This window comes from Pongo pygmaeus, chromosome 17, assembly GCF_028885625.2.
Source record: "Pongo pygmaeus isolate AG05252 chromosome 17, NHGRI_mPonPyg2-v2.0_pri, whole genome shotgun sequence".
Lineage (NCBI taxonomy): Eukaryota > Metazoa > Chordata > Mammalia > Primates > Hominidae > Pongo > Pongo pygmaeus.
In genome coordinates this window covers 38,122,250-38,139,075 of record NC_072390.2, presented here as the reverse complement: position 1 = coordinate 38,139,075, position 16,826 = coordinate 38,122,250, and the positions used below count along the sequence as shown (strand labels likewise).

The following is a 16,826-nucleotide window of genomic DNA, read 5'->3' as shown; positions in this document are numbered from 1 at the left end:
AAGAGATGAACTGGGGCTTCGGTCCTTCTTTCTTCACCTCCCACTCTTCAACTCCATGGTGCCTCCTGTGTGAACCCCAGGAGCCTTTGCAGTTTATTCCCATTCCTTCCCCCAAAACTTACCTGGCTTGAATTTTGAACCCTGAGGTCCTATTTCCCAAAGAGCCTGGTATGACATTGAACACGGTGTTAAGCAAATCTATGTTAATGTGTTAATGAGTGAGGATTATCCCCACCCCCCTCCAGGCTCCCTGACCCCCAGGCAACAGATTTCCTGGTGACTGTCTGAGGAGCACTCGCCTCTAGCCCAAGAATACCCTTTGAACCATAGGTTCCTCTAGTTGGGGAATAGGGAGTATTCAGACCCTGTGGGTTCCTTTTCTTTCCCAGAAAAAAAAAAAAAAAAGGAGTTTCATCTTAATATTTTTCACAAACAGTAGTATGGTAAGATTTTTTTTTTTTTTTAAGTCTGAGAACTGCCAGCTAATGTAAACATTCCAAACCCCAAAGCAGAAGCCAAAAAATCTAGGACAATGAGACTCAAACTTTTTGGTCTCAGGACCCCCTTTATATTTTTAAAAATTATTGAAGACCTAAAAAAGCTTTTGTTTGTATGAGTTCTATCTATTGATGTGCACCATATTAAAAATTAAAGTTAAAAAACTTTAAGATAGATATACTATTAATTCATTTAATATAACAAACATTTTACATGTTAGCATAAATATATTTTATTAAAAATTACTATATTTTCTAAAACATGAAATGTTTGGTGAGAGCAGTGGCATTGCTTTACATTTTTGTTAAGCTCGCTGAGTGTCGGGCTTAACAGGAGAAAGCTGGATTCCCACACCTGCTTCTTCATTCACTCTGATGTGATATGTTGTTTGGCTGAAGTATTTGAAGATCTGGCCTCACGTAGATCTGTAATGGAGGAAGGAGGACCCCTGGCCTTGTAGACCTCCCAAAAGGTCTTGGGGATCCTCACAGGTGCTCATCCATACTTTGAGAACCACTCCTCCCAGGCACAGAGATTTACCCTTTGCTCAAAGAAGCCCCTTTGCTTATCTCTGAGGAAGGAAGAATTGTCACACTGATTACTGGAAACCCTAAGCTCAGCCAGTTCTGTCCCTATCAAACACTTTCTCTTTGATCTTGAAAAAAGTGCTTATTTGGGCTCAGATTAACACTCCCAAGTTGTCTACCAACACGTGGAAAAAGTGATCCAACCTAATAAAAACTAATTAGGAATTATAAGGTACTCTGAAAATCATAAAGCAATACTCTAAAGGTAGGTGTAACAATTTCCAAAGACACATCCCATTATTATGTAATGAAGGAATTCATAGGAAATCCAAGAATTCGTGTTTGGAAAATCAGAGCAAATATATTTCGCTAAAAACTCTTTGCACATCTCTGTCAGACCACATCAAAATAAGGCCACTGTTAATTATGTGAGTTTGATAGACTACAAATGAAACTTTTTTGAATACAGTAATCATTCAAAGCGTTCTTAATCCCTTCCACCAAACTCCCACAATCATAGCATACATAGCCCTCTAAAAAACTATTTATCTAATAGGTCATGATTTAATGAATACTGTCTTTCCACATACCATGTTAAGCTCTTCACAAACATTCTCTCATTTAGACTTCATAATAAGAAGCGGAGTTTTATTAACCCCACTTTAAAGATGAGGAAAGTTTGGCCTAGAGAGGTTAAGTAAGAAACCCACACCTTGCAGGTATAAAAACACTCAGCCTAAGTGTATTCCACCCACTGAGCATTTGCTGTGCCACAGGACCTAATAAGTACTGAATATTTGACCTGTTTCATCTTGGGGGGAAGAAGTCGTCAGAGAAGTGCGAAACATCATTATTTCCCAATATGCTAAAATTCTATTCTAGAGAGCCCAGGGGTGGGGAGCTATGTTATGATATATCTCAAGTGTTAATTGAGGGCATTGGTTTTCTAAAGTTGTACTTTCTGCTACTACAAAGATATATGAACGAAGTAGCTTCAGTGGCTCAGAAGGGAGCCTCTCTGTCCTCTCCTACAGGACAGCTCAAAGAACAATGCAGTGAATACTCATATGCTTTTCACCTAGATTCACCAACCGTTAACAATGTACCATATTTTTTTGTTCTCTACATACACACATACACATTTTTGATTCTTTGAAAGGAAGTTACAGACATCATAATACTTTCCTCCTAAATACTTCAGCATGTTATCTTCCAAGAACATGGATATTTCTTCTACATAAATTCAACATTTTTATGTGTAAGAAATTTTACCATATATTCAAAATTGTATTTAATACATTGTCCATATTCAAATTTCCCTGATCCTCTCAATAATCCCCATTGTATTATTTTCCCATTTTGGGATTTAATCAAGGATTACATATGGCAGTGAGTCGTCAGGTCTCTTTTGTCTCCTTTAATCCACAAGTTTCATCTTGTTTCTAGGTAATGTTTGATTTTTTTTTTTTTTTTTTTTGAGACAGAGTCTTGCTCTGTCACTCAGGCTGGAGTGCAGTGGCGCGATCTTGGCTTACTGCAAGCTCCGCCTCCCGGGTTCACACCATTCTCCTGCCTCAGCCTCCCGAGTAGCTGGGACCACAGGTGCCCGCCACCACGCCCGGCTAATTTTTTTGTATTTTTAGTAGAGACGGGGTTTCACCATGTTAGCCAGGATGGTCTCGATCTCCTGACCTCGTGATCTGCTTGCCTCAGCCTCCCAAAGTGCTGGGATTACAGGCATGAGCCACCGTGCCCGGCCTGATTCTTTTGAAGCATTATGACACTTAAAAATCCCAACTCTAGCAGCAACTGATGTGCCCCTCTGCCTGTTACAGTATCCTGCCACCCAGGCCTAATTTAATAAGTCCACTGATGGCACCAACTCTTCCAGCACTAATTAGCTAGAACATGTCACTTTTCAATGTTTCCCTCCCATTTTTGTCTTAGGAATTATTTCTGAGGTTCCCCAATGTATGTTTATGTGCTCTGAATATTGGTAGGGTGCATCTCTTTGGTTCGGATCCCATTTGCACCAAGCGACTATATGTGTTATTTATCACCACCCCTGCTGTGTAACGTGCCCTGGAATCTTGCCAAGGTCTCCAGCTCTGCAGCAAATCTCCTCTGACACTTGCAGATTCAAAATGTCATAGTGAGGCAGAGTGAGTGGTCTCCTAAGTATGTTCACAGCCTGGTTCAGGCATGTTAAGCCAACAGGTAGGGATTTATTCTGTTTTGCTTGGTAATTTTTAATTATATGCTTGTTGAATCACTCCTTCTGCTACATTCCTTTTTTACTCTCAGCACTTATGTTTACTCTTTGGCCACTGAAAATACTTCAAAGCACACATGAGTGATGCTAGAGATTTGCTGATATAAACGAGGACCCTCTGTGAGACTAGAAGGCCCAAGCTATGGAGCCACTGTAGGTAGAAAGGCAAAGTTGTGCATTTTCAAAAAGATCATATTTGGGGGTCAGAGATAAGGGGAGAAATGATGGAGAGGGACTGAGTTGTAATCTCTCCACGTGCTTTTGTAATAAGCTGAAGATATCTTGAAGTGTGTTGGTGATTGTTTAGGTAGAGAAACAAAGTAGTCTTTTAAATAATGTTTTAATAAGGCAGATAATGATCATAAAAGGGGGAGTGTGAGGCACTTCAACTTCAAAAGACTTCAGGGTGAGTAGGGAAGACAAGAGGGTGTCCTCTGATCTTTGTTTCTCACCCCAGTGCTGCATGCTCTGAAGCCTCTGAAATTACAGCTTGGTACAGCCTGTCCTCTGTTCATTTCAGGGCCTTCCTGGACTGACAGCATGTAATAAGTGTTCAATACATGCTATGAATGAATAAATGAGTGGATGGATGGATGGATAGTAAAGCTGTGTAGCTACTACTGAGTTCAAGGGGCAGGGAGCAGTTGGCAAACACAGAGACAGAGCTGAACCCCGAAGTGGTCCTACCCTGGTGTCTAAGCTAAGTTGTAGTAGAATCAACTCCCCTGGGGGGGAAATCTCTGCCCTGTCACCCACTGGCTATGTGACTCCAAGTACATCACTTACCTACTCTGAGATTTAATTTATTTGCTCATAAAATGATCAAAAAAGATATTTTTTTAAGAAAATAAAGAAGAATAATATCCACTTCATACAAATTTGATATTCTCCTTCTAAAAGAGCACCTGTCATGCACTGCAGTACATGTTTTCATCTGTCATTCCCGCTAGGCTGCACCATCTTTGGTCTTAATCACTCCTGTATCCTCTGAAAAGAGGCTTAATACATGTTGTTGAATTGAAATTAAACTAACAGATGGGATTGTGAAAGTGCAAAATACTGTGCAAGTACACTTAAAGTCACATCCAAAATAAGCTTCCTACTCAACTAAATAGTACTCCCTGTGCCAGAAAACTCTAAGTTTATAATAAAAGTGAGATCAGTCTGTCAATAGCTTTATAATTTAATAAACATACTATTCCACAAGGTAGCATTTCATAATTTACTTCTCCCAACTTTTTATTTTGCATAATTTGTAAACCTACAGGACAGCTCAAAGAACAATACAATGAATACTCATATGCTTTTCACCTAGATTCACCAACTGTTAACAGTATACCATATTTTTTTGTTCTCTACACACACACACACACACACACATTTTTGATTCTTTGAAAGGAAGTTACAGACATCATAATACTTTCCTCCTAAATACTTCAGCATGTTATCTTCCAAGAACATGGATATTTCTTCTACATAAATTCAACATTTTTATGTGTAAGAAATTTTACCATATATTCAAAATTGTATTTAATACATTGTCCATATTCAAATTTCCCTGTTCCTCTCAATAATCCCCATTGTATTATTTTCCCACTTCGGGATTTAATCAAGGATTACATGTGGCAGTGAGTCGTCAGGTCTCTTTTGTCCCCTTTAATCCACAGCAGTCCCCCAATATGTTTTGTCCTTCCTGACACTAACATTTTGAACACTCCAAAATGTCCCACAGTCTGTTCTAAGTCTTAACGTTCCTTCGTAGAATCGGTCACAGAATCACAGAACGTCCCACAGTCTGAATTTGTCTGCTTATTTTATCATAATTTGACTCAGATGGAGCATTCTTTTTTGTTTGTTTGTTTGTTTGTTTGTTTTGAGTCAGAGTTTCACTGTGTTGCCCAGGCTGGAGTGCAACGGCACGATCTCTGCTCACTGCAACTTCCACCTCCTGGTTTCAAGTGATCCTTGTGCCTCAGCCTCCCTAGTAGCTGGGATTACAGGTGTGCACCACCATGCCCAGCTAATTTTGTATTTTTAGTAGAGATAGGGTTTCTCCACATTGGCCAGGCTGGTCTCGAACTCCTGACCTCAAGTGATCCACCCGCCTCAGCCTCCCAAAGTGCTGTCAGGTGGGGCATTCTTGGCCAGATCACTAGGTGGGTGGCACTTCCTTCTCATGATGTCACCAAGAGGCACGTGAAGCCAAGCTGTCCTATTACTGATAATGCTAAGTTTCATCACTTGCTTAAAAAGATGTCCATCATATTTCCCCATCACAAGTTACCTTTTTTACATTTGTAATTAATAAGTAACCTGGGGGAGACAATTTGAAACATTTATTTTTATTAACTGAATTATAAATACCCCTACTACCCATGTACAAAATACAAATACAAATTATGAAAAATAAGTCACTAAATATAGAACCAAGCAATTACATTTACTTTGTGGTTGGTGTCCATTTGAAAAAGTTATCAACTGAGCCAATTTTATAGTTTTTTTAATTGAGAAGAAACGATGGCGATTAAAATTCAACTGCAGTTTAGTAACTTGGTTTGACATTTTTTTACAAAATGAAGTACAATCCTCACAAAACAACCAAGGCCAGGGATGAAAATACAACCCAGCCAGTCTGAAAAGGGATCCTTTTAATCTTGGCCCAAAGAGTCCGTCTGCCAGTAGTTCAGCAAGAACACTTTTTTCTTTTGGGTTTATCATCACCCTGTGCTGAAAAACTCAGGCCCTGGCACTATCAGAAAGAGTATGCTTGGCTTTGGGAGGCCAAGGCGGGTGGATCACAAGGTCAGGAGATGGAGACCCTCCTGGCTAACACAGTGAAACCCCGTCTTTACTAAAAAAATACAAAAAAAATAGCCAGGCGTGGTGGCAGGCGCCTGTAGCCCCAGCTACTCGGGAGGCTGAGGCAGGAGAATGGCGTGAACCTGGGAGGTGGAGCTTGCAGTGAACCAAGATCGCGCCACTGCACTCCAGCCTGGGTGACAGAGTGAGACTCTGTCTCAAAAAAAAAAAAAAAAAAAGTGTACTTGGTTTAGGTCTAAGGAGGACTCTCAGCTCCTCTTACTGGTTCCCAGAAGTACCTGCTCATCCAGAGGAGGGAAGGTGGATCACTCCAGAAACTTAGAGGAAGGGGCTCAAGAGGTCCTTAAGTCCCCTCTCACACTAGCATCTCATTCTGAGGGGAACTCACTACATTGCTGACAAGTTCTAGCCATTACAGGTTTCCTCCATGTTTGTCAAAAACTTTCTCTCATCAGCCCTCCTTCCCCTGTGGAGTAGCACAGATGTCTACTCTCCATCCCACATGGCAGCCTGCCCAGAATTTAAATGCCCACACCCTGTCTCCCTAGGTTCTTTTAAAAAAATCGGGATTCAGGTCAGCAGGAGGCAAAGATTAGGGTGGAAACTGGAAAGGAGAAGAGAGAGTGTCTCACTTTCTAATATAAAAGAACCACAGGAGCCTGAGAAATAAAATCCCTACACCAAAACTCAGTCTAAAGATTTGGGTCACCACAACAACTTGGAAAATGACAATCTTAATGAAAGATTTCAGGAAAAAAAAAAATGGTAAGACAAAGGGGAAGTTATTAGGTATGACACGTAGATTTTATACTTATAAACTTTGAACTCCAGGGGAGGAAAGAGAAGGATTGATGACATATGGCATAATTTTCAGTCCTAGTGGTCTTTAATCATTACTCCCTAAATAGACTTCAAGTGCAGAACTTGAGACCAAACTGTTACTCAAGAGCATTTTATCCACAACTAACAACTTACAAATAGATTTGGTGGTGACTATAAATAAACTGAGGTCCGCCGGAACCCAACAGCTCTGAGCTTAATTTCATAACTGAATCTTGTCGTTTATCCTACTCTCTGTAATGACTTTCAGCTGTCATGGATTTGTTTTGTCTAGGACCTGGTTCTCCTTATAAAACTCACTTTTTCTCATTCACACTTTTTTGCTGAACTGATGAGTAGCCTAAGAATGCGTCTGACAAACTTTACAGAACAAAGAAAATTCTATAGTCACGTTCTTCCTAAACAGATTTAACTAACTCAACTTTAATAACCAGCAACCAAGTTACCTAAATCCTTCAATCTATTTATATTTTTTTAGACCAAACAACTCCTAAAAATATATGGATTTTTGTAAGTGGCTTACACCAGAATAGGCTTCAACAAAATATTTCTCAGTGATGATAATTTGTCCTAAATTAGATTCTAAATGATGTTATTGTTGTTTTTCATAAGTAAGTTCATACCCTCCATAACACTCCAGTTTCCTCCTCTTGGCCAATATGCTTCTATCTAAAGAGTGTTAACATTTCTGGTCTGCACTCATAATGGTTCTTTCCAACTTTTAATTGTCATATCTATTCCCTTCTCCCTCTGTTACATCTTTCTTAAGATTCAGCATCCTTGGCTAACTCAGAGTTTTACTTAAGGCTGAAATTATCCTTTGCTGTTTTTCCAATGCCCTTATTCATGTCAGGACACTTCAGAAACCTTTTTGACTATGTATCTAAAGGGCATAACGAAGCTCACTTAAATTGGCTCAGTATGTTTAATTTTATTAGTCAGAATATTTATTTTGGGAGTGAGCTTTATGTTGGAGTGTCATTTCAAATCAGCTGGGCTACAGATTAAATATTCTTCTTAAAACTTGCCCTTTGCCCAAAAGCTGCCTTTGCTTTCTGAACACTATATCCCTTAATTTGGTAGTTGTCGTACCGTGGTCTGGGGTGTCTGGAAAATTGAAGGGGATATTTTGTTGGTTGTCACAATGACAAGCCCAAATAACGTAAGAGGCTGTGCATCTGCAGAGGCACCAACCTGCACTCTAAGAAGGTCACAGTTCCAGGATTAGGAGGCCGCTCTCTGGGTGCTTGGGTGTAGCACAAGGGACTCTGGGCAGCTGTCCAGAGTAAGGCCAGAGAGGAAGCCATGGTGCAGGTATCTGTCTTTTGTTTGCTTGACTTCCAAGGATCTGAATCCCCCTTTCCACCATATGAATCTTGCTGGGAACAGAATGCAACTCCAACTTTAGAAGCTGAAAATAACAGCTTTTTCAGCTCCCCTGGCAGGTAAGGCAGCAGGGATGCACCCCCTGGGCTCAGTGAATTGCATGATTCCTTCCAAGAGTCTGCATCTAGAGCAAGTGGTGCAAAAAGGCAGAGACACTGAAGAATTCTTTCTGGAAGTGGCCGTGATGGCAGCACCATCTCACTTCCAGGGACAGTGGCTGATCCCAATAGGGGTGTGCTGAGTCCCCTGTCCAGGCTCAGGGCTGACGTGTGGTCAGGACTAGCCATGGCAGGTAGTGTTCGAACACAGCCGCGTCCTCAGAGGTGGGCTCTGTGCCTTCTGCTGCTGTGGTCCTGACTATGCAGCCTTCTTCACTTCTGCTCATTTTCTGGGCCCGATTCTCCATGCTCCTCAAACTCCCACCACTTCCCACCTATGCTCCCTCCACCCTCATTAAGTCCTGTTTTTCTTTCACTAGCAAAATCAAAACCACAAAAAAGGAACCTCTTCCTTTACTTTCCCAAGTCTACGAATACATTTGCATCTGCACATCTGCTTCTTCTTCTCTCCAGAAGGAGGGAGGGAGGAACCTCCTCCTGTCAAAAGCCAATCCCTCCCTCTGCTTGCTAGATTGCACTTCCCTGCCTTCTGTTGGACCCACCCATCATCAGCTTGCAAATGTCTCTCCCATCCCAAAGAAAACACCTCTCCTTCCATCCAGATCCTCTTCCAGCCCTACCCCACCTCTCTTCTCCCCACACATCCACACTTCAACTGCTGTGCGGGGACTCACTCCCCTCTGCTCCTCCAGTTCTCTCAGAGTTCAGGTCCCAGTCCAGGCTTGCCTCCCTCCACACTCTACTTCCATCTTATACCACTGACGATTGATTTAAATCTCCAGCCCAGACTTCTCACATAGACGTCAAAGCTGGATTTCCTGGAGGCATGGCACTTGCACCCCAGCTCAGCGTGACCCAAACTGAAGCCTGACCCCAACCCCCTGGAGCCTGATAACTCCTACTTAACCTCAGGCCTCCGCTGAGCGGTCCCTCTGGGTAGTTGTCTGCATTCTCTGCTTTGTGCAGCACTGCACTTCTCCTTTAAAACACTCCTCACAAGAGTGATTAAATAGTCAAGTCTAGAATGCACGTGGCCTTGTGAATACAAGACACACACTCAGTCTTCTGGCTCGCTCCTCACCTGCAGCTGGAATCCTCTGAGCCCATGCTGCTGTGGGCCAGGGTAGGGCCGGTACCCTGCCTGGATGAGGGTGATGCTGAGAGTCAGCCAGAACCCTAAGGATTCCACTTACTTGGCGTAAAACAGGACAGCTCAAAGTCACTTTCACTGTGATGAGAAGGCACATCCCAGGTGAACTCTTGGATCAGGATGTCGGAACTTCCCTTGAGTTCCAAATGCCCCCACATAAATGTTCTGGCTCTTCCAAGGACCCCAGCAGGCATCTTTCATAGCAGAACAAATGTGTGGGTCAGAGTGACATCGCAGGGCAGGGGGGCTATGAAAGGTCACCACGGAATGGGGTGAGGGAAGGTGGCTGGGAAGGGGAGTGAAGTGCGGGTGGATTCCATGCCTGACGCACACCAGAACTGGGTTTCTTCCCCATCAGCATAGGCTGGGAGCCAGGTGACTTTGATTGGAATGTCCCTGAGCCTCAGTTTCCTGAAATCCAGCTCTGGGATGTCACTGCTGGGAACTAGGGCAGGGATGGCAGCCTACCCCAGAAGGGACGTGGAGTACAACAGGAGCCAGGGAGGTGGACAGGTAACCCAGATAGATCTGCCTCAGAAGGTGTGGATTAAACAGAGAAACTGGAGCCAGCAGTCTTGGCTCTGGGCACACCCAGAGGTGTGCTGGGATATGAGATATGCTGCCTGGGGGCAGCATATCCTACTCTGCCCACTGGAGGAGGAGGGGACTAATGGTGGTGGTGGGGGAAGCATTTTCCATGCCAGCAAGGACAATCCCACTAAAAACAATCCAGCTACTTCTTGGGGAATGCAGTCTGGGTCTTAAGAGGGTAGGTGGTAGTGGCTGAGCATTCTGGAGAGGGGCCTCTGGGCTGGAGTATGGGAAACCCCAAGTTCCCTCATCCCTAGCATCCACACAATGACAGGTCTTCCCCTGCACACCTTCCTTGGACCCAGCTCCACCCCCTTCCCTTAATCTCTCATCCCTTTGTCTTCCTTCCTTAAGCTTTTCCCAATCCTGGGAGCCTTCTGTGCTCCCTGTAACCCAAATGCCACACAGAGAGGATTTAGGATTTTCCTTCAAAATCAGTATTGGCTTCTACCACTCTATCTTGCAAATGTGAAATATTAAAGCTTTTAAAACTACATGGGACTAGATGAGTTTTTTGGGCGTAGCTTAAGGGAGAATTCTAATTTGTAACATTTTTATTGGAAAAAATGCAATTTAAGTTTGAAATATCTGATGTAACTTTTGGTACACACCTCATTTATACTTGTATATGATTTCCCCCAAGGCAATATTATATAAAATAATCTAATGTTGAAATGGGACAATATGATCAATGTGAAAGATGGTCTCACTAATTGACCATACAAATATCACCCTATAGTCATCAAAAGCAAAGAAATAGATGCATATCCAGCAATATGGGTGAACCCACATAATATAAAGCACTGGAAAATCGAAGATGTCAAACTAGATGTGATAGCACATTTATACAAAGTCTAAAAATACATACATTAAAAAAGCACTTCATGTTTTATGAGCAGCGTATTGTAATGGTTGAGAGTGCAGAATCTGGAGGCAGAATGTCTGGTGCTAGTTTCCAAACTGTGCCATCTCTTAAGAAATTAAGTTTTGAGATTCACTCAATGTCCTTGTGCCTTACTACACTTGTCTGTATAAAGAAATAATAATAATACTTAATGTTGAAGTTTTTGAAAGGGCCCAATAAAAACCATCCCTCATCCCTATCTGGTTCTGAACCAATTAAGAAATAAGAAAGAGGAACAGGGCAGACAAGGGCAAAAGACCATATTTCTGGGGAAGCGGGTCTTAGAGGATGCAGGTTGTAGTTGCTGATACACCCTGTGGCCGAGCAGCCCATGTGGCTCTTCTCTGCTCAGGGTGAAGCAGAGAAGAGCACTGGGCTGCTCCCAAGGGATGAGGCGGAGCTGTGCATGCCCAGCTCTAGACTCCACACTCACCATCTGGAAGAAAGTGGGCAGAGGAAGGCCGGGAGCATGCCCAGGGGGTCCCTCTGCATGGAAAGAGACATCGGTGCACATGCAGCATGCAAGGTTGGCGTGAGGAGTAAGAGCCCATTCCCACAGGACTCTTGACACAGAGCACAGCACACAGTAGGTGCTCAGCCCACAGCAGTGAGCGCTCCTCAAGGGACAAGCGTGTTTAAGGATAAGTTGCAAAGAGGTAAGAGCAGATGCTTACGAAGGAGAAGGGATCAGGAGTGGGGACCTTAGACAAAGGAGGAAAACAGAAATCAAACAAGAGACAGGCACAGCTCACAACAGGCTAGGAACGAAGACATATGAGCAGCTCACTCCTAGAAGCCAACATGCATAGCTCTACAATTCTCTAATGACTTCTTCCTGCAGAGACAGAATGACTCAAAACTAAACGAACAGCAGTCTCTAATAATCACAAAATATATATTGCTGCATGTTCTGGTCAAATGACTTGGCAAAAATCCCAGGGAATCTTTTGAAATGTTGATAGCCCCTCGTCCTGGTTCCAGGCCAGCCTCGGGAGCCACCTTTGGTTCAGGGTGGAGAGAAGATGGCACAACGGGGAGAGCCTCATAAATGCAATTGCCAGTGGGCACATGTACCCAAGGGGGGAGTCACATGCAGTCTACAAGGAACCCTTTCCTTCTTGTGGTTTTGGCAGTCAGTACTTGGGATTATTCTTTAACTCATTCTTGTTAGCTAAGAGAAATAGGTATATTAACCGCCTCACAGGTAAAGAAAGAAGACAGCTTCCACTTGAATTGCAATTCAATTGCCCAGGGAATAAGCCCACCCCACGTTTGGGAAAACTTTCTGAGCTTTAAAATATCCATCTGGAAGGCCAGGTCCTGCTCCTGCTAGCTGTCCAGATCCCACAGCTCTGCCTTGTATCTCCATGACTCTGTAAACTTCTGGCTTCTTTTCTTGGCATTCTACTCAGGCTGGAAAGACCTTTCCATAAACGAAACCCAGGACTGGTTGCTCCTTGAAACTCCTGGTGCACAGGCACAAAGGCCTAAGGATGGCCACATGGGGCTATCTTTTTATTGTAGTTCGGTCAGAATCTCAGTTTCTGTTTGTGGAGTTCTAAAAGGAAATCTTTGCTTTTTTTCTGCTCCATTCCAGGGAATCAATTTGGAAAGTTCTGTCCATCTGGCTTTTGTCCTACAACTGAGGAACTGAGGATAGTTAGAGGCACACTCCGTTAGAATGGAGTTTGTGTCTGTCATGGTACGTTTGCTGTGGTTGCAGTGACCATGCATGCCAAAACCTCAGTGGCTTCAAATAATGTTTGCATCTCACCCATGCCCCATGTGTACTGAAGGTGGGCCCTGCTCCATGCTCTTCTCACCCAAGGACACAAACTGATGGAGGCTGTATTGTCCAGAACATCCCTGAGGCAGAGGGAAGGAACTGTGGTGCATGGGGAACCAAAGCAGGCCCCATGGTCACGTTTTCTGTTAAAGACACAGAACGTTCAGAATACCCTGAGCCTGGAAGGAGACCTGGAAATCCTGGTGAGCCAGGAGTACAGACAATGATGTTTAGGTGACCCCTCTGCATACCAGTTTGGCCCCACTGTCCTGGCTAAGTTGGAAATCAGTGGTGGTAGAAGTTGAGACTTCAGAGATGTTGCATCACTTTTTCTTCACTCACATGTCCCACGCTGGCCATGGAGGATCACCGCAGCTGAGAGAACACAGAGTGTATCCCTGACACAGGGAAAAGGTTACTGTAGCACTCTGAAACTTAAGTGTACATTAGAAGCAACCAGAAAGCACGTTAAAACGCAGATCCCCAGGCTACAATTCTGGAAATTCTAATTCAGTAGAAATTCAGAGAGTTCAAATCGCGTAGATCAGCAGGAAGTACTGATGATCAGCACTCATGACTTTGATTCATGATCAGGTAGCCCTGGGTCATGACAGACTAGTAGAAATGACCAACCATTCCTGTCTACCTGGGACTGTCCTTGTTTTAGCACTAAAAATCCTGCATCTCCAAAACCCCTCAATCTCAGGCAAACTGGGATAACTGGTCACCCTATGAAAAGGGCCCAATAAACTCCGATTTATCTTCTAAAGACAAATGGAAAAGCTCCTTCTTTGAGAAACCTTCTTGAAATGGTTTGGCTATGTCACCACCCAAATCTCATCTTGAATTGTAGCTCCCATAATTCCCACATTGTATGGCAGGGACCTGGTGGAAGATAATTGAACCATGGAGGGAGTTTCTCCCGTACTGTTCTCATGGTAGTGAATAAGTCTCACAAGACCTGATGGTTTTATAAGGGGAAATCCCTTTTGCTTGGTTCTCATTCTCTCTTCTCTGCTGCCATGTAAGACATGCTTTTCGCCTTCTGCCATGATTGTGAGGTCTCCCCAGCCACGTGGAACTGTGAGTCCATTAAACCTCTTTTTCTTTATAAATTACCCAGTCTCAGGTATGTCTTTATCAGCAGCATGAAAACGGACTAATATACTTCCTAAAATATTCCAAGCAAAGATAATACCTCCCTCCATGGTAGTTACACTTATCAGGGATACCCTAATCTTTGTGCATGCATTTGACTCTCCAAGAAGCATGTGAAACCCCAGAAGCCAAACGCTGCCCACTGAACTAGAAACCCAGGCCTCCTCTGCTTGGCTCCCTGGGCTGCTGATTAGTCCCAAACCTGGAGCTCTATCTGCTGGGATTCTTCAGCTTGAGGAAATGCAGGTCAAGAGAGGATAAGTGGGTAGGTGATTGCAATGGCAAGTAAAAGGCAAAAACAGTGGCACCTGCCAGAAGGATTAGTCAAGCAGAATTATTAAATTAATAGTAAGAAGGACAAGAAAGAGGAGAACTAGCACTTGTTGAGGATTTAGTTTGTGCCAGGTACTAATGCTTACATGTTTTGTGGCCTTTACAACACCCCTAGTATGTCAGTACTATTATTATCTCTAATTTATAGATGCAGAAGCTGCAGTTTGGAGAAGACACATGGCATGTTTACAGTTACCCAGTGAGTAGGTAACAAAGCAAGGACGTAAACCTACATCTGTAGGATTCCGAAGCCTGTGCTCTTAAGCAATTAGCTTCCCTGGTATCTCAAACAGCTACAGGGTGAGATAGAGCCAATGCGAGGGAGTTTGATGCTGAAAACCTGCCCGCCCTGCAGGTCCCTTCTTCAAGGAGCCTTTCCTCCCTGGGTGGTTCCGCGAGGGATTGCTGCACAGACTGATTTTGCAGCACCCATGTGAACATACCCAAGAAAGCCAATTTCTGTTTATTGATCAAACAGAAGGAATAGAAAGAGGTTGGTGTGAGAAGTTTTACCCCAATCTTCGGGTCTGTGTGTCCCTAACATACCACGTTCATTCCCACCCTCAAAGTCATTTGGGAGGCTTTGCCCCCTCCTCCTCCTGGATCTCATCTTTCTGCACCAAAGCTCTCCCCTCTTCCCTGCTGCCCATCCTGCTGCTAGCCCCAGCCTTTGCCTCAGCTTCTCTTTTCCCTCTGAGCCCTTCTAGCCCCTGGCTGCTCAGAATATGTCCCACAGACCAGCAACCTTGACCTCACCAAGGGGCATCTTAGAAATGCAAGATCTACAGGCACAGCCACACCTTGTGAATCAGAATCATCATTTTAATAAATGATCCAGATGCACATTAAGGTTTGGGAAGCACTGGTTCAGCCCATAATACACAACCTTGTTCTATCGGAATCACATTGCCAGGGCTGCCCTTTCTCCTAAGGAAAGCTGATCTCATGTGACTCTGAAGTCAATGTATTACCTCTCCTAAAGACATTAGCCCTTTATTTTATTTTTTATAATTTCAACTTTTACTTTAGATCCAGGGAGTGCATGTGCAGGTTTGTTACATGGGTATATTGCGTGATGCTGAGGTCTAGGGTACAACAGATCCCATCATCCAGGTAGTGAGCATAGTACCCAATAGTTTTTCAACCCTTTTCCCCTCCCTCCCTCCTCTAGTAGTCCCCAGTGTCTGTTGTTGCCATCTTTAAAGACATTAGCCTTTTAAAAGCTTTATCCTCAGCTAAAGGAATTCCAGGCTTGTGGGAAACCTACTCTTACCTCCTGAAATTACACCATGCCAACAGCTGCCAGACCATCTCCCTGGAAAGCTGGCCCTGTTTTCCTGCCTGTGAAGTGTATGTCTTCTTCATGCCATGACTACATACCAGTATGTGGGGCAAAGTGAGTGTCTTCAGGTAGATAGTACAAAGTACAGTGTATTTGTGCAGGTCTATCTGCCATAAGATAATACATTGAGGAAAGAATTTCATTGTAGAGCACGCTTTGTCCCCAGCTGCCCTCCAAAGCAAGCAATAAATCTTAACAAGAAGAGAAATAATGACTAGGAAGAAGTACAACGTGGGTGGGAGGAGTATTTTAAAAGAATGCCTCAAGACATTATATGTCATGTTCTAGATGCTTAGGATGAATCCCTGTATATTTAGAATCCCACTCTCAGCTAGCAAAACACATATTATTATCCCACTGTCACTGGAAACATTTAAGAGCAAAAGAAAAAATTCTCTGGGAATGAAGTAGTACAATAGCTCATGAGGTCTTATAATTAAAGGATATATTTGCTCAAAGGGAAAACAACCAAATCAATTTTAAAAGGCAACAGCTGAGTAAAAGCAGGTTCTTTGTCCATTAGGGGTTGTAAAAGGAAAATTATAACCTGGCACCGTCTTCAGACAGCCTTTGATGTTCAGTCATTCTGCTTGCTGTTGAGCTTCTCTGTAACAATCCACTTAGAAAAAACCCAAGAAATAAGCCTTGGTAAGCTCATAAAGTTTGAGAGTCTTCCACAGAATTGCACTATACTTCTCAACATGACTCAAATATTTAACACTGTAAAACAAGAAATACTTCTGTATGAATATACAAATTTTTCAAGCTTAGGATAATCATAAAGGTAAAATATGCCTGGACAGCATATTCTAAGTAAGAAAAAATGTATCACTGAAATGAAAACAGCAATTATATTTCACTGTTTCATCAATATATTGCTTGTATTCATCTACATCCCATTTTGTTGAAGAAAAAAAGAGTGAAGGCTGGGCACGGTGGCTCATGCCTGTAATCCCAGCACTTTGAGAGGCCGAGGCGGGCGGATCACCTGAGGTTAGGAGTTCAAGACTAGCCTGGCCAACATGGTGAAACTCCATTTCTACAAAAATACAAAAATTAGCTGGGTGTGATGGCAGGTGCCAGTAATACCAGCTACTCAG

At 43.1% G+C, this 16,826-nt stretch overlaps 1 protein-coding gene across 6 annotated transcripts in view; it reads right to left on the bottom strand.

Moving 5' to 3' along the window:
- The window catches only part of LAMA3 (laminin subunit alpha 3), a 284,588-nt gene that overhangs the window by 219,307 nt on the left and 48,455 nt on the right, over positions 1-16,826 (bottom strand). The window lies entirely within an intron of this gene.